At 40.6% G+C, this 25,711-nt stretch overlaps 1 protein-coding gene and 1 long non-coding RNA gene across 7 annotated transcripts in view; both read left to right on the top strand.

Moving 5' to 3' along the window:
- Positions 1-25,711, top strand: part of NFIA (nuclear factor I A) — a 360,965-nt gene that overhangs the window by 3,627 nt on the left and 331,627 nt on the right. The gene's annotated exons all lie outside the window — the stretch shown is intronic.
- On the top strand, positions 14,463-15,444 carry LOC115349680. Its single transcript, XR_003926188.1, has 2 exons — positions 14,463-14,558; positions 14,830-15,444. It is a non-coding gene; the product is annotated as an uncharacterized LOC115349680 (long non-coding RNA).

Consider the following 25,711-nt stretch of genomic DNA (forward strand, 5'->3'; position numbering starts at 1 on the left):
AAATTATTTGCTCTAGCAAGCCAATGTGATGTGACTATTATATGTGTTTAATAAGGGATTGTCTGCAAAATTCCTCTGCACGGGGTTATTGAAATACACGTGCAGCGAAGGTATATACTGGAGGAAAATTCTCAATGACAATACAAACCTAAAGACCCTGGGCCAAATTCTGCTCAAGGTTTACACTGCCATCAGCCTGGAGTCGCTGCATTAAGAGGAGTGGAGCGACTCCAGGTTTACTTACCTGAGTGACTGAGAGCCAACTTTGATCCTCATAATTTGAGTTATCACATTCCAAACAGTTTCAAAACCCAAACTGTTCTCTTTGTGAAATATCTGAAGAAAAAAGCCTCATTAATAAATAAGAAGCCATTTCAAATGACTCCATGTATGAGTTAGCATGCAAACTGCTGTTACTGAATACGACAGTTAAAGCAGATCTTCCAGTCACTTTCTGAAATAACTGTTTTCCAGTTTTATTATCCAGCTATCGATCCATAGTTCAGTGTATATATGCCTTTATTTTCTTTAGGTGCCGTAAGTTAAAAGGGAATTTATTAAAGATAGTAGGACTGGACTTGGAAATTGTCATTTTGTTACTTTAAAGGTTTTTAAGTCAACATCATTTTTTCACTGAAGCTCTTGGTAAATACTTTTTTCATACCTCTGTGCTCCATTATTTCAGAGGAGTAGCTGAAATTACTCAGGTAATTTATGCAGTAAAAAAAAATATGAAAATTTCAAAACGTTACTAGCATTTCCGTCAATTAAGAATTAATAGAGTCTTCACTATATGAGATTAAAAATAATGGCACATCTAATAAATATTTAATTTCATCATATGGAAAGCTAATTATCACTACAGAAGCTAAAAAAGTCAGAAGCACGAAATGCTCAAAAGTAGTATTTCTTGTTGAAATCACTGAGCGTATCTATACGTATGTGCATATACATACTCTCATCTAAGTTTATCATGGTAATCCCCACATGCTGTTGAACCATACGTGGCTTTGCTGATTTGTGCTTCCTACTTATAATTTACTGTATATCAGAAAGCATACATGTATTAATAATTATCCTGCTCCTGCTTCTATAAAAATAACAAAGTGTGAACAGAGTGTAACATTGCAGCATGGATTTTCTTTGTTTTATATAGTAACTCTCACATGTTCATACACTGCTCAGCTGCTGTATAAATGTTTTTAATAAAATTATTCCTTCTCTGAGTTGCTAAATTCCATATATAACTTAAAGACATGTATTCAGTGCATCGTTACACATACTTTATAGTATCATCATTTTCTATACGTGGTCTCCTTTTGCCTACAAGTATTTGCCCTAGCTGTTTTCTACTCTTTTCCTTCACCTGTCCTGAATATTACCATGAATGTTTCTAATTTAAAGCCAGAGGAGTCAGTGGCTGATTAGAAGACAGGAAATTGGAGGATTAAACTGTCTGGTTGAACTTCCTTTACTTATCAGTACCGTGTAACTTACACTGGATTATAAACTCATTGGGACAATTTCTACAATGTATCAGTACTTCTGTTTTCTTAGTCTTTATTTTTCTGCAGAAAATATGGAAAACGAGGAAAATGGGTAGTTTGTGGCTAAAACCCAATACTTTTTAATAACACTGAAGCACTGGACGTTTAAATTAAATTTGTATAAATGTCTTCAGATACAAGAATTCCTTCAATTTTAAATCATGCAGGTCTATGATATATATTTTAAATTAACTTCAGTATGTAAACAACCAAGCAACAGATACTTTCGGGGAGGGGGAGGGAAATGACATCATTTTAGTAAGAGGAGAATGCGCCTTGTTAACCCTTGTCCAACCCTCTTCCCCTCAGAAACTTTCTCATTTGTTGTAACAGGATGGTATAGCTGTAGGACACCCTGAGGAAGGACTAGAGAGAAAAGCCAGTTTATCCAAAAAACTTTGTCTGGACTCCCAGTGCTACCCTCTGAGCCAGGAGCTGGAGATCTGACATCCTCGCACAGCGTTTACTGGGGGAGAAGGGCGGCGTGTAGATAGCTGTCTAACCAGGAGGCGAATGAAGAGCACAGCTTTGTGCCCTTAAGGGCCAGCTCATTCTTGCTGTTGATGCCCATGTATTATTTCCAGAGTTTGTCGTGGCCCCTGGTTATGAAATCATTGTGATAGTTGGGAAAAGCAAGTAATAGTACGATCTGGAGGACCTATCTTGTGAAGGATAAATAGGAGGACTTCTAACCTCAGTCTGTGCTATACCTAATGTGTTTCTGTGCTACCGCTCGCTATTCACCGTCATTTAATTTTACGCACTGGATTGAGATCTGAAGGTGTCAAAACTGTATTGAATACCAGACCATGCAGGAAAAACGAAAAAGATAGACACTGCCTGAAAGGTCTAACACCTTGATCTGAATCCAAAGGCTGCAAGACTAATTGTATACTCCAGTTTAAACACCAAGACTGGATCTTTAAATTGATCGGGATGCTTGTGATGGTTTCTGGCAGTCTGATGCTGCTACGTTAGGCAAGCCCTCCACTAATACTAGGAGTAATCAAAAATGGAGATGAAAATAAAAGAATATTTTGAAACTTTTTTGCTGGCAAAGTCCCAGCAGCTTCCATACAAACAAAAAAAAAAATCTGAAACTTTTTATAAGTAAGGCAGTAAATATTTGCTTTCCCTACCTTCATATGAAAGAAAAAAGGTAACGTTTTTTGGTTTATCGAAAGGTTCCCCATATTTTAATCCCAGCGTGAAAAGGATCTTGCTGTGCTGCTAGAAGCATGCTTCACTCCTCTCCCTCAGATGTGGTCACTGACACTGATTAATATTTAAAGATGATTTTAGGGTGAATCAAGTTGTTTCTTTGTTGATATTTGAAGACAAATGTGCTAGTTCATAATAGCATATTTTGGATTGATAATATCTTTGTTATTTCCATTAATGTCACTAGGAACTTCTCTTTCACAAGTACTGCAGGTAATAATTACAGAACTCATTGCAAATGCTGGAGCTCTTTGTACGTGTACATAAACACACTTTACATATGCGACACACTTGTACTTCATCCACCCACAAAAAGCAGGGGCCCTGCCACACTCCCAAGAAATCCAACTGATCTCGGAGCAGCAGGAGCCGGTCTGATTGAGGTGTCTTCGGAGCAGGCGCTGTACAAGCCTGCAATGGCTCTTTTGCGCAAAGGGTTTAGAACTTACGTTCACTGTGATGAAGATCTCTGGATCTATTTTCCATAGAGTAGATTATTGAAGAGTAGTTCTTAATAAGATAAAAATCATTAGAACAGATTAAATAGATGTGTTGGCTAATGGAGTGAGATTCAAAATATTTTGCCTGTATGAGCATGTCTGTTGTTCTTTGGTGGGGTTTTTTTTCAGAGGCTGTGAAACGCAAAGTTAGCAATACAACTAGATATGGGTGGAAGTGTTGGATAGTACAGATGGCACTATAAGCTTGTAGACTTTTACTACCAATAATTGCAATGCCCTTGCTTTCAAAGGAGTGCAGGTTGCCCTTGATGTACGCAAACAGCCATATTAATTTCACAACCCAATTGGAATCACACACACGGATTGAGGTTGTCAATAGGAGCAGTGTGGAAATTAAGAGCACAAATAGTGCTCTCAAATAGGCCTTTCTGCTTTAAACGTGACTAACTCAAAAGACACAGGGCGTACGTGGTCGCTAACAGAGTACTTCCATAACTGAGAGACTTTGTGAGTAAATTAGAGGGGAGTTTTTCCATATTTTTTTTTTAATCCAGAATTCAATTAGGCTGGAGAAAAATGGACCTGATTTTGCATTGAAATATGCTGATATTTATAAGTAGTTATCTTTACTCCAGTAAAGAAAATGGGAAGTTGAGCGTGGCTTTTTGGTTTATGTCAAGGAAATATAAGGAGTATTCCAAAGTGACCCAAATTAATCTTTTACGTTCAAGAAGAAAGGAGAAAAACTGTCCCATTTGATTGTTCATTCAGTCAGCATTTATGTTTGCTCTTGGGAACAAGTAGAAACAACATGCATGTGCACTTCTGTTTGCAAGTATTTTTTTTTTACTAGAAATTTTCTTTTGTGATGCTGTTTGAAAGAATAGCTAAAGAAGAATAGGTTAAACACGGGTTATTTAGGGCAGTGACTGAAAGGTGAATCACCGAGGTTTTTACAAGAGCGCAAACAGAACAAGTTTTCAAGGATTATAAGCTAACACAAGTAAAACTCAAATTTACTCGTGATCTGCTGCTAATGAGGACTTACAGTTTAGACAAATTGCAATGCATATAAGCATTGCATTAGGACTTGTTGCTTCCTCTCCTTTTATCTTGATTTCCTAAGGAAATGAGGCTTAAAAGATCAGCTGTCTGTCTGCCATGCGCAATGAAGGAAACTGTGGCATAAGACATTATTTAACACATCCAAGGAATTCCCTCATGTTCAAAAATCAATGAATAATTCTTAAACAATTTAAAATAGTAACTTTCTTACAGATTATAACTCTCTCAGCTGATTTTATAGGATACAACTTTTTCACTATGGAGATAAGTAGAGTTGTTAAAACTTCTTATATTTCTATGGACACCCATTCTTTTCATTCTTAATGAAGTTTTTTAAGTCTTCCACAGAGAAATGGGGAAAATACATTCCACAGAAGTATGTGGGCATGTAGGAAGAGAACATAGGCCTAAAATGATGGGAAGTCCTTAGTGAAGGCCTGGCTCTTGGCAAGCAATGACATTTGCTAATTTCTGATATAAGTTTGTGGCAAGAATAGAAAGAAAAGGAGTGACCAAAGCATGGGTATTCAGCACAGGCACTGCAAAGGAGACAGGAAGGAGGGCAGGCTTTGATAGGAGAATATGTTTTCTGGCAGTATGAAGAGCAGTGGCCAAGATATCACACCTGAGTAGAGGCAGTGAATCACAAGATTTTTTTTCTCCTTCTCCTCCAAATCCCTCTTTGAAGTTGTTTCTTTTTTGTTACTTAAAATCCTGTTCAGTAACATATGGGCTACCAACTGCTCTGGTCCTCCAGTAACTGGACCACTGCACAGACAAATAACTTTGTGGGTTTATTTTCCTCTCTTCAGATGCAGAGGCACGGTTTGAATTGCAGATTAGTAGCTCATTTGCCCAAACTGTTCTGCACTGAGGCAACTCCATAGCAGGAAGCCAAAGAGCCATAGGACAACAGCAGTGGCCAAACAAAAAAAGGCTCTATGCCAGCACCAGGAGATGTCCCCTGTGATCAGCAGCGCAACCACTTTTGATTGCATCTGCTCAATTCCAAAATTTCAGGGAATATTTTAGGGAACTTTGCTGTAAACTCTGGTGAAAACCAAGAAAAGGAAAACAAACAAACAAAAAAGAGCAAAGACCAGGCTGACGACATGCCCCTGTGGCACTAGGATTCAGAAAAGTCAGAAAAGTCTGATGCTCCATTGTGCATCGTGTCCCACAGCCATGCATCCTGGTGTCTCCCGCTTGCAGCTTGACAAAGTCTGTGGCTTCACAGCACATTAACCTCAGGAGCCACATGCCCTTATGGAACCAGTTGTTCCCGTCTTTGAATGGTGCAGTCCACCTTTCTGTTACTTGTCCTAACACATCTGTTTTCAGATCTGCTCTATGATCATGGAATTGATCCTGCATAAAAAACAAGATCTTCACGATAGTGATATGCAGAGACACTGAGGAGGAGCACAAAACCTTAACTAAAAAATGTGCTCTAGTCAAAAAGTGAATGATTGGCTGCCTAAGAACAGAAGGATCAATGGCCTGGGAATTTTTATTTTCCCTTTCAACGGGATAAGGGGCTGGAGACAAAATGAGTGGAAGTTGTACCCTGAAAAACAGTGTGAGACGGGGCCTTCTGGAATATGAAAAATAAACAGACCGATAAGGGTGGAGTGACAGAGCTGCAGAGTTTTGAGGATGGTGACAATTTCAGTTTGATGCAAACATCTGTTCATGTGCTTTGGATTGAGATAATCAAACACCTGCACTTCCATGTATGTGTTCATGCTTGCAAATTTCTTTGTTCTAACGAGTTCTCTGGGTGCACACCCCAGGATGGGTGTGCACAAGGATGGCGTAGAATTATTATTTGCATGCCGTAGGTGTTTTCACCTGCAAAATGCAGGTGCCTGCTTAAACATGTGTTCTTACAAGCAGATATGCAGTGCATTTCCCTTGGTTTCTGTAGGTGTCTGCCAAATCTATCACTTCAATTTCTTTATGTCTCACCCTCCCCATCTATGGAGTAGAATAATAAAACTCACTTACCTCAAAAAGGGTGTTAGATGTTAATTAATGGGCTTCCATCAGTATCTGAAGACAGATGCTATAATTGCAGTACATTATTTTATAAAAAAAGTTACTTAGGAATATAAGCTTTTGCAGAATTAGGGAACTAAAGACAGGAAAGACCTAATGGGTTGTGGAGTCTTTCCATCTACCAGCAGTCTGTTTTTTACTGTTTATTTATTGCTGACTTTTATTTTGCCTTTAAGCCAAACACTATGGGTTACTCGTATAGCATATGCTTCTTCACTCTGCACACAAATAAAAGCAGCGATCTCAAAATCAAGATAATATTATAATAAAACTTGACTGAGGATGCCTGAAGTGGTACGTATGCTCACACTGTGTAAGACACAGAGATCTCTGTGCATGCCACTTTCATATTAAGTAGGAGTTTGGTAAATTGAGTGGATTACTGGGATTTCATTAAAAATTAAATGTACAATTATTTAGATGAATTTTTCACATATGCTTGTGGGCAAACAATTTTTGATTAGTTGTTGACATATAGTACACACAGTGTGTGTGTGTGTGCGTGTGCACATGTATATTTACATGCACGGTATATAAATAAAATACAGACAGTAACATAGTGTTAGGAAAGTCCACTGGTAGTCATTAATTTGGGAAGTCTTATATAGGATGGAAGGAATGATCTTCTTCAGACTGAAAAATTGTTTTCACTACATCACATTAAGACTTACTTATCCAATAAGCAGTATAAGAACTCAAGACCAAGCACAGCTCATCCCAGCTCTCTGCTCATTTTATCTAACTCTTCAAAGAAGTTTCTCTTCCAAATGATGCCATGGAAGTAAAGCCATGCAATGCCTTTTTCAGCAGTGCCTGTCACTGGCCTGGGGTTGTGGGATTTACATCAGTGGAAGGAACTTTCTCAGTTTGATTTTAATTAGAAATCAGGTGGTAAAGCTGGGGGAAAGATTTGTAAAGATCTGAAGTGTCTGAAGAGGAGCGGCTTGAATAACACTGTATTAGTCATGAGGCAAGGAAGGAAGAATGTTGTCATGATTTGAAAGTAACATTGTTCAGTAAACGAAGATGTGTGAAGCACTTGCTAAACTAAATTAGTTCCGAGGTTTGGTGCACATTTGTGTAATTCTGTTCATTGAAGCTTTGAACAATTGTGAAGGAAAAAACAGAAACACATCTATTAAGAAAAAAACGCTGGAATTGCTTTCTGGTGGTGTTTATCTGCAGCGATTCAGCTGCCATTTTTCATATTTCAGACAGAATAATTAATTGGCACAAATAAATAAATACAAATAATACAGTGTAATTCTACTCTGAATTTTATTTTGCAGTGCCGATCTAATGAAGACTTTGCTTTCCCTCACACAAACAGAAGTTGTAGAGAAGTTTTAGGACCCTGTGTCTCCTAAATTTTCTACAGCGACTGTTCCTCAATAGATGACCTTTTTCTAATGCATGGATTCGTTGTGCAGAAAGGGTAGATCTTGTGGTTTGACTGTACCCTGTAGAATATAATTGAGTAAGTGTAGCCATATACTTTTTATTGTATTATCTTGTGATTAATTTTTCTAAGAGTTGGTGCTCCCACCTCTTCGTGGGGAGGGGGGATGCGGTCTGCACTCTCAGGTCATGTTCTCAACTCCTTTAACGCACCTCTGACATTTACCCGTCTATTCGGGACCTTTACCTTTGTGCTATTATACTTGTTGCTGTCTTACTCGGTTAAGAAGTACAAATAGCCCCAGCATTGCCAGCTGCAGTCCCAGGCTGGATCATTACTCCAGATTTGAGGTTAATCAACTGCAAATTCCATTAGCTTCATACAGAGTGAAAATAAAGAACAGACGGTCTCGCATGTGAGCCAGAAGTCAGGTGCAGCACAATACGGCCAGCCTTCAGGTAGAGGGATTTTTTTCCCTTCAGCTAACATCTCTGAGATAAGACCAAAGGATCAGATCAAAAAAGATTTTCATGAAAGTTTTATAGACTCCCATCTTTTTTTTTTTTTTTTTTTTTTTCCTTTTCTCTCAACTTCCAATGGCAAATGTTAGTTCTTTATTTGATTCTGGTGGGGTTTTTTACCCCTTTTTCTCCTGAACACTATGGAAAGTCATTGCTGAAAGTTATATTCTCAGACTTCTTATGTTCTTTAGCTACTTGTTGATTGTGCCAGCAACTTGCTTTATTGCTCAAGGAAGTCCTCTGTGATGTTTTGGGGGGGGGGGGGGGGGGGTTATGGGGCCAGTTTGCTATTGAAGACCCATTTACGAAGATCCCAAGCTTGCAAGTGCTGACATACGCATGTACCTTGTGAGCTCTGCCATTGATTTCGATAGGACTCACAATATCAAAGCTAGACACACAGGAGAGCAGTAGCAGGAACCAGGCCTAGACGCTTCCCTGCTGCTTTTATTCTGTGCACTGTCTTCCCCACACACCCCTCAGATAGTGTTTTTGCTTGTCATTGGTGGTTTTCTCATGAGTGCCTTTAAAATCTGTTTAATCTTCCTCTTCTTTTTGTGTGTACTACAGGCAATCAATATTTATAGAAATTTAAAAAAAAAAAAGTAATCTGCAGTTGTCTGAAAATAATGCCTCTGATATATCTCGATTCTCTAAAGCAAAAGCTTTTCAATCAAATGGAAAGAACTACAGGAAAGTCAGGTCTGTGGCCAGAAGTTGAGATACTGCTGCACACAGAGTGCGCTGCACTTTCCAGACTGAGTTCTGAAAATTTACGTTAGCACAGTGTTTGCCAAACAACGTGAATTTTACGTGCTGCAGCTCTTCCCTTTTCTTTGCATCTTTATCTCTTTGCCCAGTTTTGGTGGGGAAGGGAGGTGCCTCTGTGTGTGTGTGTGTGTGTGTGTGTGTGTATGTGTATCTCCCTATATACATATGTTAGATTATCACTGGCATGCCATTACAAAAGGTTAGGGAAAATATTGCTGCCAACAGAACTAAAGATTAAATAATCCAATCTCTGGGAACTGTAAACTAACAATCACTATCAAATGGGCCCTTTCTAATCATAGTTTGTGGTGGAATGAAAGATGCAATTGTCTGGAATTGATGAATATGGGATCCATGCTGGCTTCAGGGTCAAAGGTGACTTCATGCAAAGGTCCCTTTCTCTCTGGCACTGCTTCCTTTGTATAGCATAGCTTGGCAGCTATCTCTTTGCACTTCGGCTACCTGCCAATGCAGCTGGTACTGTGCAACTGTCTGGTACAGACTACAAAGCATCACTCAGCAACCAGCAGCTCCGCATGGGGCCCCTTTTCTAGGATGACAAAGAAAGATGGGCTATACATTCTGCCATCTATGCCCATTAAAAAGACTCTTAAATTGCATCACTACAAGTTATTGTTAATTATGTAGTAGTCACTGGATCTGTATGATCCTTTTAGGGGTTGATAATCTTTACTGTATGCTGGTGGTGTAAGTAATCAAGAGGGAAAAATCAGTATTTTGTTCCCTAAAAAGTAAGTACTAACGTGGTAAGTTGCTCATGCATAGCCATATGAACGAAACCTTCATTTGGATTATGTACGCCACAGGTTTGTGGCATATGCAGGAAAAAAACTGATTGAACTAGACAAATTACTTGAGATGTTGTGTCCTTATAGTTTCAATATTCATGTTACAGTTAAGCTTGGGAAGTGTTTTTGTTGGTAAGCATTTATCCTGAAAGCTTGCTGGTTGTTAAAATGTGCCTTGAGCTGCAACAGAGAAGGAAGAAAACAAAGTTCTGGCTACATTAAAGTAAACAATTTCAGTTTAGAAATCATGAAATTAACCAGTGTTTAAACGATGGGATTCTGATAATGAAAGTGGCATCACTGGCAGACTGACAGGACACTGATTATCTTGAATACTTTTTTCCCTCGGTAGTGCATTTTCTTCCTGTTCTTAAGAAATTGTTTGTAGTGTGTCCAACAAAAGGAAAATCTTTGTCCCTCCTAAAGCTGAGGTCCTGGTTGTCTCCTGAGGAATGGCCAAGCTACTTCTGTTCTTCAGTTCAGGCGTGATGAATTGTATTGCAACTAAATCTGCAGGCCTGATTCCAGTGGATATTTTCCAACTCCTGTAAATCCATCAGTGTTCACATAAAACTGGAAGAGCTAATCTGGGGCAAGCGAGATTGGATTCACCTTCAGTAAGACATATAGATGACTTACTACATAGATCCAAGTTACTTCAACTTAAATATCTTGGGCCAAATGCTTAGCTCCTGTCAACTGGCATAGTTCCCCTGAAGTTAATGGAGATGTACCGATTTACCCCTCCTGCATTTTCTGGGACTTGTTTTTCCCAGGATTTCAAGGAAAATTCTGTAAAGAAAATGGTGGGACTTGTTTACTCTTGACCGGTTTTTTTCCTCTTTTCTTTTTGCCTGCTTCCTCTGCACTATTTATGATCTTGCACTTGCCTCCTGTAGAGCTGGCAGGCATCCTAAGATGTACACCAAATTCTGGGAAGGAAACAACACCATTTCTGTATAGTACCACTGCGAGAGCTAGTCTGTTGAACCACTTTTATCTCCTCTTTTGTTCAAATTACACAAAAATCTGAGAGACACAAGATACGACAGGAGGAGATGAGAACCTTCAGTCTTCAGCTTCTCTCTTTCCTCCTTGCGTCTAATATTCCTTTTCTTGCCCTGTTCTGATATCGGCTATTTGAAATAGTTATATATAATTTAACATTATACAAAAGTATTGTCATATCAAACATAGTGAAATGGATTCCAAAAACACCATCTGGTATTTGGGAATGCACTGTGAGTTGGGAACGTGAGAAGAGATATTCTTTGCCACTTTGCTTGGGACCCAGCCATTAGCAGTGTAATTGCCAAGAAAAGGTGACAGGCTTCAGGCTTAATGCAAGTGGTTTTTTCTTTTAACTCTCTCTCTTCCTCAGCCTGTTAACTCTATGAGTCCTAAACTAAATGCAAAAGGCACTGTAAGGGCAATGCAATGGCAAAAAAACAATAGGCTCCCTTAAATTAAAAGGCAGGGCAGAAAATGAAAACAGTCACTGGGCTCCTATAAGAAGACTAGAATAAGTGAAAGCAAAATAAGCTTGTTGAGAGGAGGAAAGAAAACAAGACATGTATGCTTTAAAGCTGCAGTGTGCTACACAGAATTGTTCTCTTAAGTAGTGGATTTGTAATGATTAGAGTTTCCCAAGCTTTATCCAAAAGCTCATTTCAAAGCCGTCATTAGTTTCCTCTAATCCACCCAAAATTGCAAAACGCATATTGTGAAGGTCATCCATGACCATTCTAAACCTGGTTTATTTGATGTTATCTCACTTCTTTCTCCCTATCTCCATCTATTTCTTTAAGGAGGGGGGGGGGGGGGGGGAGAGATAGGGTTTAATAAATTAAAATCTCAGATGGATTTCTATGGGAATATTATTCTGATGTGTAGGAATCCAAAGGGCATGCATAGTACAGCTTATATAATTTTGTGTTGCTAGCCTGTATGCTATCATTGGCAGGTGTAATTCTAACAAGTTTTGCCAGTATTTCTCACCTGAGAACCAGATCAAACATAAGGGAAGTAAAAAATCAGAGATATTTGAACAAGGATCAAAGTCTCTGTATTACATGCAGGAAGGCAAATAAACTTTGCAGCAGAGGATGCAAACAAGTGAATAACACAAAAAGGTTTTAATCTTTATTGATTTCCATCTAACATTTGAAATCCAGCCTTATATTAATTCTGAACTTAAAAAAAGGCCACATAGATTTGTTTCGGTATGTCAGAAACTGCAATGCTACGATAGATCTGCTATTAAATTACACAAAATAAAATGATTTCTGGTGGGTGTATCTAATGCTTGCCAAATTAGATGAAATGAAAGCTAACCCTCTTAGTCTAGCTGTTGTTTTTAAATATTTATGTCTTTAACAGACATTTGTGTGTGCCATGAGGGGGACTAGAAACTCCTTTGCTATCAGTCAGTTTATGTAGACATGCAAAATTCTTACAATCTCAGTACCAGACTCGCACAAAACGTTCGTCACCGCAAGTTCTTTCAATTTATTTGAAATAAGCTTGCCGATTCACCACGCTGCCGTTTTGGCTCCCGTTACTTATTTATTTACTGCGATTGCATTTCGCTGCAAATGAGTTCTGTACGCAAAATTTAGCCTACAAGGTGTAGCGCAGATTTTCAGCAAGGAGTTCAACCCTTCGGTGCAGAAAAGTTGGTGGCAGTCCCATGGGTGCCAGATTGCTTGAGGGACTGAGAGAGAAGCTGCGAGCCCAGAGCTTGCCCTCTCTGCCAGCGACCAGCCGTCGTGAAACTTTGCCCTGAAACAAACACCGTAGAGCTGAGCCTAACCATGCATCCGAGTGGGAAAATAAGTGAAACATCACAAAAGGATCTTTCTGTTCTTCATGAGAGCTTGGGATTGGGGTGCAATTTTACCCCAGCCCTGCTCGACCTGACCTTCAGCGCTGTTTGCTTTCTAAAAGGCAGTGATGGTCTCTGATACGCCTCTCATTTAGTACCAAGTTTCTTGCTTTTGAAGCATGTCAATCGAGGCAGTCCCCGATGCACTTAGTGTCCCAAACCCTCCTGACTTATAACCCAACCTGGGCAGCTCAGAAGAAAGATAAAGTTCTGATTTCTATCTTACAAAAACAAACACTCTTTTCAGGCAAAATCACTCTTCAACAGAGTGTTGTATTCTGAGTCTTGTTCAGTACCTGCTGCTCCAACAGCGCTGGCTTTATGGAAGCGCGGCTCTCCTTGGGATGGAGCGGTGAGGGATGCATCCGACATGTAGAAGCACGGACGTTTTGTGTGTACAGAAACCGAGGCCATGCGATCAGTTAGGTGATAGAGGGACAGACCACGCGTGGGATTCCTGATTCCCACTGAAAGAATCAAGAAACACAAAACTGTTTTGCAATTTAATTTCTGAAGGGGTGTATTCACCTATGAAAACTTTCATACAAGAGATAAAGACCTTCAATACAAATGAAATGTGATAATACTTTTTGCATTACAGTTCCTCCCGTAACAGAAATTGCACAAATTGTCTCCTTTTTGACTGTGTTTTTCTTTGACCTTTTCCTATTGAATAATCTAAAGTTTCTAGAATGTATATTTTATTTAATGGGTTTAATCAACAACTACAATAACAAAGAATCTGCATCTTCATTCAGGAAGTTAATACTACAAAAGTGCCTTTTAAGCCTCTGTTGAGCAGCCACAGCTTCTGTGAACCAAAGCCTGCTGCTATGATTAATAGCAGCAATGCTTTCATTCAGCACAATTCATTCCCCATTCGTCCCCACTGCACAGCTTGGGGCACCTCGGGGACACCCTGGGTGTGTGCAGGCTGGAGCATCCCGTGCCTGGCTCCATCCCCGGGGCCTTGCGGCCAACAGCCAGGGATCTAACTCCGGGCACACGGACGCTTTCTTGGGTGGTAAACTGCCAACTCCAGCAGCTTATAGCTTTTTATCACCTTAACAGGAATGTGCCACCCACAGCAATGCGGAATTATTAGATCTTTCTCAACATTTTTTTCCCTTCTGCATAGAGAGCTTTGCCTGTTTTTCCCTTCCCAGCCTATACCAGGCTGGGGTTTTGTTTTGCTCTCCGGTGACATGATGACAAACTGCAAATGAATAATCAGAAGTACTTAGAATTAAAATGGCAAAAATATTATTAGTTGCTGCCCCCCCACCCCTACTCCCGCACCGCTCTCCCGTTTTCCTCTCCCTCCTCTTTTGACGGCAGGCAGAAAATGCAGATGCCAAGGCAGCGGAAGATATTTTTAAGCAGGAGCATCTGGCTCCTTGGCAGACTCCACAGGCAGTTGGTTTGGTTGTTTTGGAGTTGCCTCTGGGTCTGTCACATGTTTTGGCATCTGACTGATTGTCTGGGCTGCCTCCTCTTATTGGACATATTTTTTCTTTGACTCACCTTTGATTCTGAATTGTCTCTTTATTTTCATTTGCCAGTGAACAGCAACTTCAGCTGATCCTGGGCTTGTTTATATAGAAATAGTCCCTGTCACTCCCCGCCTGTGGCTCATGGGAGCCTCCTCCCTGCCCGGTCCGTGCTACCAAAGGTGCTTGCTGCGAACACTGCTTCCTTGGGATTCAGGTCAGGCTCCGAGCACTCCCTGGGAAGGAAACTATTCCAAGGAGGAGAATTTTCCCGCATCCAAATATACAGCCAAAAGCACAGAGACATTGTTCCTGATATATGCTGTACCTGTGTATGTTTTTTTTTTTAAATATATAAGATTATTATATTGGGGGGGAGGTTTTGTCTTAAAACAGTGTAGTTTTTTAAATAGATTTTTTGTGGAGTATGAAAAGCTATTTGAAATGACGGGTCTGTTCCCTGCCTGGAAGCCTGCTGTTTGAAAAAAAAGTTAGATGCTTAGCAGTATTTGTTTCTGCGTTTTCTTAGCATGGTAAATCTTGGGCAAAGCTAGGTTTTCACTCAAAAAACTTTTTTTCCCCCCAAACATTGCGGCGAGCCAGTCTGGAAGCCTGTCCCTGCGACCTGCCCCAGCCCGTGGAGCCGACCCAGGGATTTTATGACTGCCAGGACAGCGAGGCTGGCAGAAACAGGTGGGCTCACAGCAGGGAGCAACAGTGAAAGCCCCACCACAAGTTCTGCTGGGATTTTTTTAGGTGGCTAAACTAAATCTAATTAAACCAGAGCATGTTTAAATGAGCTTCAGTTAATGTGCACTTTGTATAACTCTTCTATTTAATAATGGCAGCTCTCGTTTTTATTATTAGTGCTATCGTTTTTCTGTCTTTCCTGATATTCCCAGGGATTGAATGGATTATTTATCAGAAGCGTTGGGGTTGGGTTTATATTTCTAAAATGCTGTTTTGGAACTGTCCTGTGAACTAGTCCTTGCTGTGCTCAGGAGGCACCGTGGAGACTCAGAGATGAGATGTAAATCTGTGCTTTCAAGCTAAAACGAGACCATATTCCATAGAGAAAGTGTTTTTCTTTTAAGGAGAAGGCAAATAGAAAGCGGAAAAAAATGCTAGTTTTTAAATACATTTGTAGCTTTTTGAAGGTACCGTCATTAAAAAAATTGTTTTTCACTAATTGACATAAAGAAGGCATCATGTAACTTGTATGTTGTTTGGGATTTTTTCTTAATTACACTAAATCAAATTAAACTCAATCAGGAAAAGGGTAGGGAAAAACATAATATGACATTTTAAAACAAAACTCCCAGTATGTGTTTTTCATTGAAGTGAAAGTATTGCCTAAGAGAAAGTTTGTCTCTCACTGACCTGTCATTTTTGCCTCAGTCAGGTATGTTTGGAAGCCCTATGTCTATTATCGCTGTAAATAGTAAGGATGTCAGAGGCTAGGGAACTGGCACATATGAAATAAAGCTATTTATTCCCAGGGCAGGACATTTTGGGCAGCTAGGCTACATCCTTGTCTCTTCCTCCTGCCTATATGCAGCAGGGAACTGCAGAGTAGCTCCAGAGATACTCTCCAGGTACTTGGAGTTCACAAACACAGAGGAAGATGACTAGAAATATTTTAGAACATGAGAGAAACTATATTTACAGTTATTTTTCTTGTGTGTGGAAAGGAAAAAATATTTTCAAACTAATTTTAAATCCTAAACCAATGACTGAAGGAGCAGGCAGATAAAAAACATGCGTGTGAACACACACACTTGCACGCACGCACACCTTACATAAAATTACTTTTACCATCTGATCCAGAGTCTTGGCATGACTGATTCCAGTAAAAGCCCCAGACCCCAGATCTGTACGAGAACGTTAGTAAACATTTGCACTGAACACAATGTCACATACAAATTAAAGTGAATTTCCAGCTCTCATGTTTGCAAAAGGAAGCCTGTGAGTACAGTAAATGCCAGTGTTCCGAAATCTTAAAAAGAAAATTACAATAAAACTAGCAAAACCTCCAATCTACACTGTGTTTTTAAAGTCATCTTGGTATTCTAGGGAATGTACATCATAAATTTTGAATAGATGGGATTAGCAGTATCATGAAGGGGAATCCCAAAGGACCTATCTCCAGCAAGGAAGGAATCTTGTAAAAGACATTCACAATAAATCCTTTCATAGGCCTTGGCACTTGGATGTAACTCCATAGATTCCCTGTTAGGTTTTCCTATGAGGTGAAAAAACAGGTCCTTTTGGGCTTTTGATTCTGTGAGTCAGTTTTGTGATCCGAAAGCACCATATGGGTGCTTTCACCTTTGTTTTTCAGCACCTGCAGCATTTGGCAGATACATGGCAAAGCAGAAGCAGCAGCACAAAACACGGTATTACTGGGAGAGGGAGATGCAATTCTGAACTGTCTGTCCTCTTGGGGCAAGCAAATAGCAGAAAGCAGCTACAGTGCTGTGCCAAACTAGTCCTGTGGGACGATGTGGTTACAATAACTAATTTTTAGAATAGCCTTGTTCATGCTACTCTAAGTCTGTGTAGCCTCATCCAACAGGAGACTCGATTTTCAAGGGCACAGCTCTAAAAGTCCAAGATTGAAATGTTTGCACAAGAGTTACAGTCTTCAGACATATTGCAGTTAAAGTGAGGGGGCTTTTCTGTCCTGCCCGTGAACAGTTAATAGAATAATAGGTAAGTCTTTAGGAGCTTAGCAATACTCTTTAAAATCCCTTGGATCTTTTAATGCTGTGGACGGATGGCACGCATTCACTGCAGCTGGACAGACATGCTTCTCAAGGAGACACCTTTAGCACTTCTGACTTGGTCTCTTGGCTTCTGGTGAGCCGAGTCAACACACATTTCACACTAAGGTAACTGTATTTCTCTTCTTATTGTTAAAAAAAAAATCCTTGGTCAAAATCAAGGTGTTCCAACAAATCCTTACCTATCTAGTTGTCAGTGTTGCATTTTTCAGATTTCAGGAATCCTTCAGACCAGGTCCATCTGTCTTGCTGTGTCCTTTTTTGTGGTCTGTTTTATGGCAACAATGGGCTGCGGGTCTCTATAAAACTGAATGAAGACTGCAGAATACATTGGGAAAAAATAATGAAGTGGGCCACTTCCACTTGGCAGGGAACGGCAGTCTTCAGTTTACCAATAGAGAAAAAGGGGTTAATTGATTTGTTCAATATTGAACACTAGCCTGTACAAGACCGAGACTCACTCCATCACCACATCAACCCTTTTGTAGACCCTTAAGCATCTGCAAACACACTGTAAAAGATGAATGATGATCTTGACTTCTCTTCCCACTTTGCCAAGATCCTTCCTATCATGAACTTCAGTGATTTGAGAAAGAAGGTTCTTCTTTGTAGCTGAACTAGGAAAGAGATTCATCTGGTTTCTCTCGACTCAAATGAGTAGCGAGGGCAAATATAAACCTGTTTAGAAATCAATTCTCATCGGAACACAAAGAGCTGGCTAAGGTCAGAACTAGGACTAAACATTATCTCATAAATCCCCGGGAAGCTGTGGCCAGTTACGTTGGTGTCACTAAGAGGCCCTGAGCATCTTGATGCTGCTTGGGAGTGCAGGGAGTGAGGTGAAAATCAGCGACTAAGGAGTCTGAGTTTTGTAAACCTTTTTTCCACTTCAAATTGAAAGGTGCTGCTGTTCCCGATCAGACTTTCCAAAACAAGGACATGGCTTGGCCACAGTTGAGATGGATTTAGTCTCCCAGAAAAGTTGTTTTCTCTGCTGCCATCTGACACAGGTGGAGCTAGTGCCAATGTAGTGAGCACAAATTACAGCCAACGTGATGCGGAATATCTTGTGCACGGACCTATGTAGCTGTGTAATTGCTTGGCATGTCTTTGGCCCTTCATTTGTCCCCAGTGATAGGTGTGCGAATGGGTTTATAGGAATAATAATTCTCAAACTTAGAGCCAGCTTTTTCCTCCCTCCATTACCCTGCTGGAAAAGATTTCACAGCCATTTGCGTTTGTTGCAGAAGCCTGCAAAAGAGGTGAAGTTAATCAGAACTTTGGCTGTCACTCCGCTCCTAGCAGAGGTTTTTTGGAGCTGCGTTTCTGCGTTCAGAGTAATAGAGCTCGCCTCACGTTTAAAATGAAGATAAGAGTTGACCTGTGACAAAGAGAAAATAATGGCTTAAGATCTGGATCATCTGGAACCTAAACTGATCCACAGAAACTAATCCATGGACCAAAAAAAAAAAAAGAGAAGAAAATCAAAATCACATATGAACCAGAAATAATTCTCCTCCCACGTCTCAAGGTTCACACAGAAACGTGTGAAATTGAAAGGGCAAACCGTGGTATAAATTTTGCTCACCTGTTGTGACGCTGAGATCAGTGATACGCTGAGATTATGGAAATGAATCCTGGGGATTCATTGCAGAGGATAGCAAGGAATATCAGGTGCTTTGTGCATGAAGTTTAAATGAGTGTTTAAATATAACTCTGGAATGCAAAAGGAAGTTTAACTGTAAAATGTGAATGAGTATGTACTCCTGATGCACCACATACTCACTTCTAGAGCATCAATCACTTTTTTTCTGCCTTCTTCATGAAATAGATCATATTTTCCTTTCCCATTCAGTCTTTTGATGAGGGATTTGTGCTTCGGCATCCTCCCCTAAGTACTGGGAGCCCCTCATAACAAGAGGAGAGCACTGTGCTCCCTTTGTGTTTGCCCTGGGACAAGGCGCTCTCCTTCTGTGACGACTCAAGCAAGATGGAGTCAGAGGGTTGGCGAGCTCAGCAAGCCTAAACACTGCTCTGTGGGTTTGGTTTTGTGGGTTTGTGTCTAATCTATGAACTTTATATCACTTAAGTGTAGATTCTCCCTGTGGTTTAGTATAAGCAGCCAAAGGTTGAATTCATACTGTGTTCTCACAGGTGAAACTTCGCTGACTTGTGCCAAGCAATATATTCTGCATGTTCCCAGTTTACATATTAAATCTATGGGGTAGAAGTGGGCAAAAAGTAGGAAATCTCCTATTACTTATGTACAGTGAGAAATAACATTCGATGGGTGGATACCGTTTCTTACGGAAATGAGCTGTCTCTCCATTGAAGGAACATCTAAATAGAAGGGAATAGTTTGAAACATAAACTGAAATAGAAAAATTCACTTCATGCTTTATTCCAGAAAATATCAGTGATATTCCCCAGACAGGACACAAATATGTTATCATTGATTTAAAATCATTTGCACACATAGATTTTGACCTTGCTGGAGTGCAGAATCTACAGTGCACCGTTTGTTCACAGAGATGGAAGAAAATAATTGAGGTTTTTTTCAGGGTGGGGAAAATGCTTTGTAAGCAACCAAGAAGTGTGTTTTGAAAGATGAAGGTGAGAAAGAGCAGGGAGTTGTCAGTATTGAGATACCCTAGTGTAATTTAAAAACAATGTTTCTATTGCAGCTCTTTACCCTTTAATATGTGAAAATAAACTCATTCTTGAGTTTTGCAATGTTTCAGTGCTGCACACTCCCTTTTCTCCCTGTCCAGCATTACTAATGTTAGGGACCATTCTTTGTACTGTATTTGTACAGCACCTATCACAGTAGGCTTCTGGTCCATTCCTCAGGCTCCTAAATGCTGTTGCAATAAATATAAATAACATCACTGAATTTCAGTATCAGTTGCAAAAGTATTTCCTCTTCCTGAGGAAAGAACTGGACTCCTCTGGATTTAAAGAGCCAAGCTTTTATTTCCAGAAAGCAAAGCAAGTGGAAATGAAAGTCTGCTTTTGGAGAACCCCATTGACCTGTAAGACCTTAGTTAATTTTGGCATAAAGTGAAATATTCATTGTTAGTGTGCTAATGTTCCATACAGAAAGCCAAAAATGAATGCTTGGGGACCAGCTAGGAAGTTAGAAGTGTAAAACCTTCTCTTCAATAAACACCTACCTTGGGAATTTTTGGTGAAAATGAAGGAGTGCAAACTGGGGAGACAGCGATTTATTTACCACTGCTCTGGTTCATGTGAGTTCAGTTCTTGCCTTTCACAGCAACTCTGGGGAACTCATTTAGTCTATTTATTCCTCACTTTACCCGTATTTAAAACATCAGAGATAACACATTATCGCTCTGTAAGGATGCTGTGAAGGTAAAACCAGCGGGAAGAGCAGCAGATAGAGTGGTGTGAGCAGGTCCACCGCTGGCTGGTGTACACTGATACGTGTTACAGCAGTATGCAAATGTGGCAGGCTGTAAGCTTCTTTAGGTAGTGACCCTTTCAGTATATTTGCATAATTGAGTTAAACTGAGAATGTCAGTAAATTATATAGATGCTGTGCAATGTATTGGTGAAATTGTCTGAAATGCAGCTCAATAGTTGTAATAGAAAGTTGAGATTTTCCCATTTTCTTTGCATGAGGGGAGTTAGGCAAGACTTAGAGACTTCAGTCAGACAAGGCTGAAAAGATTGTCCTTTGAAATGGACTATCCTAAAATCATGTTATGCCGTAACAGGATTATCCGTGGAAAGACAGAGAATTGATACCTTCATCCTATAAAAAGACAGCCTTAAAATATCTCCTCTTGTTAAACTGCTAGCCATCTTTAGGGCAAAGAAGTGATGAGTCAGCTACTTCACAAATTTCTGTGGCTTTGTAGGAAGAAGCATATGCAAGACGTGGTGTGATGAGTTATAACACACCTTTGTCATGCTAGAACGTTTCCAAGCTCCTTCTGTAGTAATTTGCTTTCATTTAAAGGCATGAGAGCCCAAGCAGCCCAGCTCAGCCAGCGCTATGGAAGTGACTGTGTCACTCCAGCTATGCCGTGCCTGCAGTCTGTGCTCCAGTGATTGATGGATCCTTGAGATCCATCGTGACCTTGCTATTCGTATCAATGGGCATCCTATAGGAAACCCCAGGGCTTCTGTCACACTGACACCCTCACAAGCCCATCACAAGTTTCATGTTGCAAGTACTTTTCTTTGAAGCTGCAATTCCTCTTTATTTAGCCTTCCCCAAGTACAGTTGTTTTGTCCACCTTCGGTATTGCATCAGCAAATACATTGCTCTGCAGTCTTAGCTGTTAGCACACCACGAGGCAGTGGAACAACAGGGCTTTGCAAATCAGCAACTGTATTTCTGGTCTCTTTTGTCTGTTGTTGTTCTATTTCTGACTTTGATAGTTACAAATTTATCTTCAATATACTCCCAATCTCTCTCCAGAATCACAGTGGTAATAATATCAGGTTTAGGGAAGCAGAAGATTCACTTACAGTGTTTCTTGCCTGAACTCTGGACACAGGACAACGTGTCTTGATGCAGTAAAAGTGGGGCACTCCACTTAAAAGGGAGTTCAGGACAGAGCAGAACAGACGGGAGCTTGCATCCTAAACACAGGCTGAGTATCACCGCTGTAAAGTAGGTTACGCCACCGAAAACTACGAAGAGGAGTGGCAGGTTGGATGGGGCCTTGAGCAACCTGGTCTAGCGGAAGGTGTCCCTGCCCATGGCAGGGGGGTTGGAACCAGATGATCTTTAAGGTCCCTTCCAACCCAAACCATTCCATCATTCTATGATTCTAAGAGAAAGCAAAACTCAAGTAGAGCAAGAAGTGTCGCAGAAACAAGAAATTATTTCTGCTTGGGCTACCTGGGGCTTCTGATTTCCTACATGGACACGCTGTGGTCACTGACCCAGGCTTCTGAGGACACCTTGCCAGTGACTCCAGAGTGTTTCCTTTGCACTCCCCAGTCTCTGTCCCAGCCTCATTGCTCTCCTCCATTGGCAGCAATCCAGGTGAAATTGTACATTCTTCCCTCTCACAACTGATAAATGCAGAGAAGCATTTTATTTCATTTTTGAGTGGTTTGAGCACAGGGAATGGTACCAATAAAACAATGAAGCTCCTACCAAATATGACATAATGATTCTTCGAGGTCACATCATTCCCTTCCTAGATAGCAGAGCTGTTCTGGGGCTGTCAGCCCATTAGTCTGATAGGATTGTCATGATAACCAGAAAAATACAGTCAGTCCTAGCTCAGAGAAAAATTCTTTCCTCTTGAAAAAGCAAAGCTTTCTATCTCTATGTGCCCTGAGCTGCAAGAGGAGGTGACTGAAGTCAGAGCGGTTCCTACAAATAGAAATCTTTATCATTGTAAATCAACTTGGTGAGTAGCAATCGACTTCTTTGTCTCTAGAGACATTTAATAAAGTACCCTGCAACCTCTTTGTCATCCATTAGTCACCAGATATTGGACATCCCATTTTAAAAGCACCATTTCTTTTTTTAAATATATGGCCTATGGAAGATCTATATTTTACTTCTTTTGGATGGACACATTAAAAGGATATTCTTACTTCCCACTCTGGATTGAAAGTGCTAAGAAAATCCTGTTGTACATGAAGAAAATGTAAGCGCACATTTAGCAGGGGCTTTGCTTTCCTTTTTTATTGCTAATAAGGCGTACACCTCCAGCCTACTCTGGAGGCCAGACCATCCCCCAGAACAGTTGCTGAAATTCAGCCTGCCCAAGGATTTAGGGAGAAATGGCATTATGGAAAATAGGGAAAACCGTTGTTTCCCTTCATATAATATTTAACAAAACCTGTAAGCTAAAATATAGGTTCAAATTTATCAGTTGCTGAAGTTCATTCATCTGCACATCTTGAGGAGTAAGGGCATTTTCTTGCTTTTAGCTGATTTGACACAAACCTCTGGTTCTGCCCGTGCTGCAAGCAAGTACTCATTGTAACAGACTTTACTCCTCAAAGGCAAGAACTGCCTAAGGTTGAACATGTCACTAATCTGAGCTTTGGCACAAAATAAAATACAATCCAAGTCTTCATGGAGACAGAGCAAACCTTGAAAATCCGAACCCTAGAAAGTCCAAAAAAGTCATATAACAAATACGAAGGACGTATATTTAATTGCTTCTGCTCAGTCTCCTGATTCTCTAGTCAATGTCATGATTTTTGTGGGGTCTGACGCATGATTTTTGAAATCGATAATGCCACTGTTCTCACAACAGGGTACTGTTTAAATGGGCACTTTATTGTAGGACATCTTGTATCACTGTGTAACTGGACCCCAGCTCCCCGTGAAACTTTCCATTTTTAGCTGTTCTGTCCATAGGCTGATGACACCAGCATTTTCCTTCTGGACGAACTTCTTCCTGTTTCCTTACTCTGCATCCCAGAGTAAGACTTCAAAGATGTGCTTCCACAGCAGGGCAGGTGAAGACCTTGCTGACACTTTGCAATCAGTGAAACGTGGTTTTAGCTGCAGTTACTGATTTCGTAGAACAGTGAGCGTAGACAGGACTTAACTAAATGTCTGAGCGGTGAGGAATGCCTTAGTTGATATTTGCACTTTTCAGTAAACAGCTTGATATTCACTGTGACAGAGTTTCATTTCTCTGGAGTGCTTTATTACATGCCTTTTATTGGCTTTTTGAGTTCAGATTCTTTGACTGGTATATTAATTTTATTTTTTTATTATATTTCCTTCTTTTATGTTCTGCAATTACATTAACTCAGCCTTTCCTGATCAATAATAGCTGCAAACAGTTTGCCTTTCACTGCACATACAAAATCTGTAATAACGGTCTTCAAGTCTTTATAGTTTCTTTAGTGGTGTTAAATTTATTATACCTTATTAGCATAGAGAAAAGGATCAGTGAATGACCTGCTACAGTAGAAGGCGAGTAGCAGACCTAGTATCCGCTTCTTGCAAAAAAAAAAGTACTCTAGAATGGAAAAAAAAAAAAACCCAAACATTTATTCTCCAGAAATTTGTAGCAGGGCGATAATTATCAGCATAAATTCTCTATGGTAGCTTTTAAAACCTGTGCAAGCTCTGTTTAATTTCTTGAGCATGTTATTGGTTACTCAGTCCCTTTTAGCAGTAGATGAGGTCAAACGGAATTATCATAATTTTCCCTTTCTGGCCTTAAAAATCAAAGCCAATGCTGGAAGGGCTTGACTGTCCCCAGTCCGAATTCGAACGTGCAGAGAAAGGCAAAGTGTGCTAAGCCTCCGTCCTGCTGCTCCCCTCCCCTCTGGTCCATGGTCCTCTTCACTCCACTTAAGCCCCGGAGCAGGAATAGGCGAAGGATCCCAGTGCTGCCTCCCTCATCCAGCAAAGCAACTGGGAAGGGGCAGAGCCCTGGACACGGCGCGCCGGCGCACAGAGCCGGGCGGCTGGGAACGGCCACAAAACCCTGCAGCACCAGCGTGATGCAGGGGAACCGGAGCTGCATGGAGAGTCAGGATGAGGGCACCCGGTACTCGGGGCAGCGGGCACAGTGGATCCTGCCCCACGGGCTGTGTGGGGACAGGTCAAGCCAAGGAATGCTTGGCTTCTCCTCCTGGGGGGGAAGAAAGATTGTTCATATTATTTTCTGTAGACTTCAGGCGAAGTCTTACTCATTTTATTTACAGAAACTGTTTCGAGCCATTGACTTGAGCAACACTACTCTTACGGGTAAAGGAAACAAGAATTTGGCCTCGTGACAACTTTAAAGTCCTAGGATTTATGTTCCTTGCATCCTTCAGATATGTTTGCAAATGTTGACGCATACTCCTAGATTTTTACTCATAAAAATGCTGCTTGTGTTTTGGGGTTTCTTAGAAAAATATTTTTAAATCACTTTCCACCCTTAAGGGCCGTTTGAAATTCACACTCCCAAGGCAGTAAAACAACACTACAGGTTTGGTTTTAACTGGGAAAAGGCAGGAAGCTGAGTTTTAGTACACTGCTCTCTGAACAGTAGGTGATTTTGAAGACAGCTTTGGTGTCAGCTCTGAATATCCCATCTTGTACTGGTCCAACCAAGACTGACATATTTTATTTTTTCACTTTGCCTTTCCAACATTTAATTTTATTAGCTGGGGAAAAAAAAAAAAAAAGTGGACATAAACTTTTAATGGAAGTGTATGAGAACTGACACATCAGGAGCAATTATAAATACATGTTGTGTAACGTAAATCTGCAGGCACTCTTTACAAACTGGAGGCTTTGGCTCTGTGCGGTTCAATGGCCGCAAACATTCTTGTCTGCCAGTAAAAAAAACCATATTGTCTTCAGTGTGATGTATATGTAGAAAATATGCATTTTTTTAGCATGACTCTCTTTGAATGGGGATTGAACCCAGCACCTCCCTCCCTGAAAAGCATGACCTTCTGTTTGAACTTCATGGTTACTGCCTTGTCCCCTGGAGGTCCCCACTCCAGGCCACGCGTGAAACGTTCCATCGCGCAGGGCTCCGGCAGGAGCAAAGCTCTGCTGCTCCAGCATGGGGCACCCAGGGAGGGAGGAGATCAGTCCATGCTCCCAGCAAGCTGAGTGTGTGCTTACGAGTGAAGGGTCAAGCTGGAGCATATGACGAAGCAATGCTGCTTTGAGTCAAAAGTCAAAAAAACCCTCACCCTTTCCAAGGGGCATACTAATACCCAGATGGATTTGTTTGCTTCCACTT

The sequence above is a fragment of the Aquila chrysaetos genome, chromosome 12 (genome assembly GCF_900496995.4).
Source record: "Aquila chrysaetos chrysaetos chromosome 12, bAquChr1.4, whole genome shotgun sequence".
NCBI lineage: Eukaryota > Metazoa > Chordata > Aves > Accipitriformes > Accipitridae > Aquila > Aquila chrysaetos.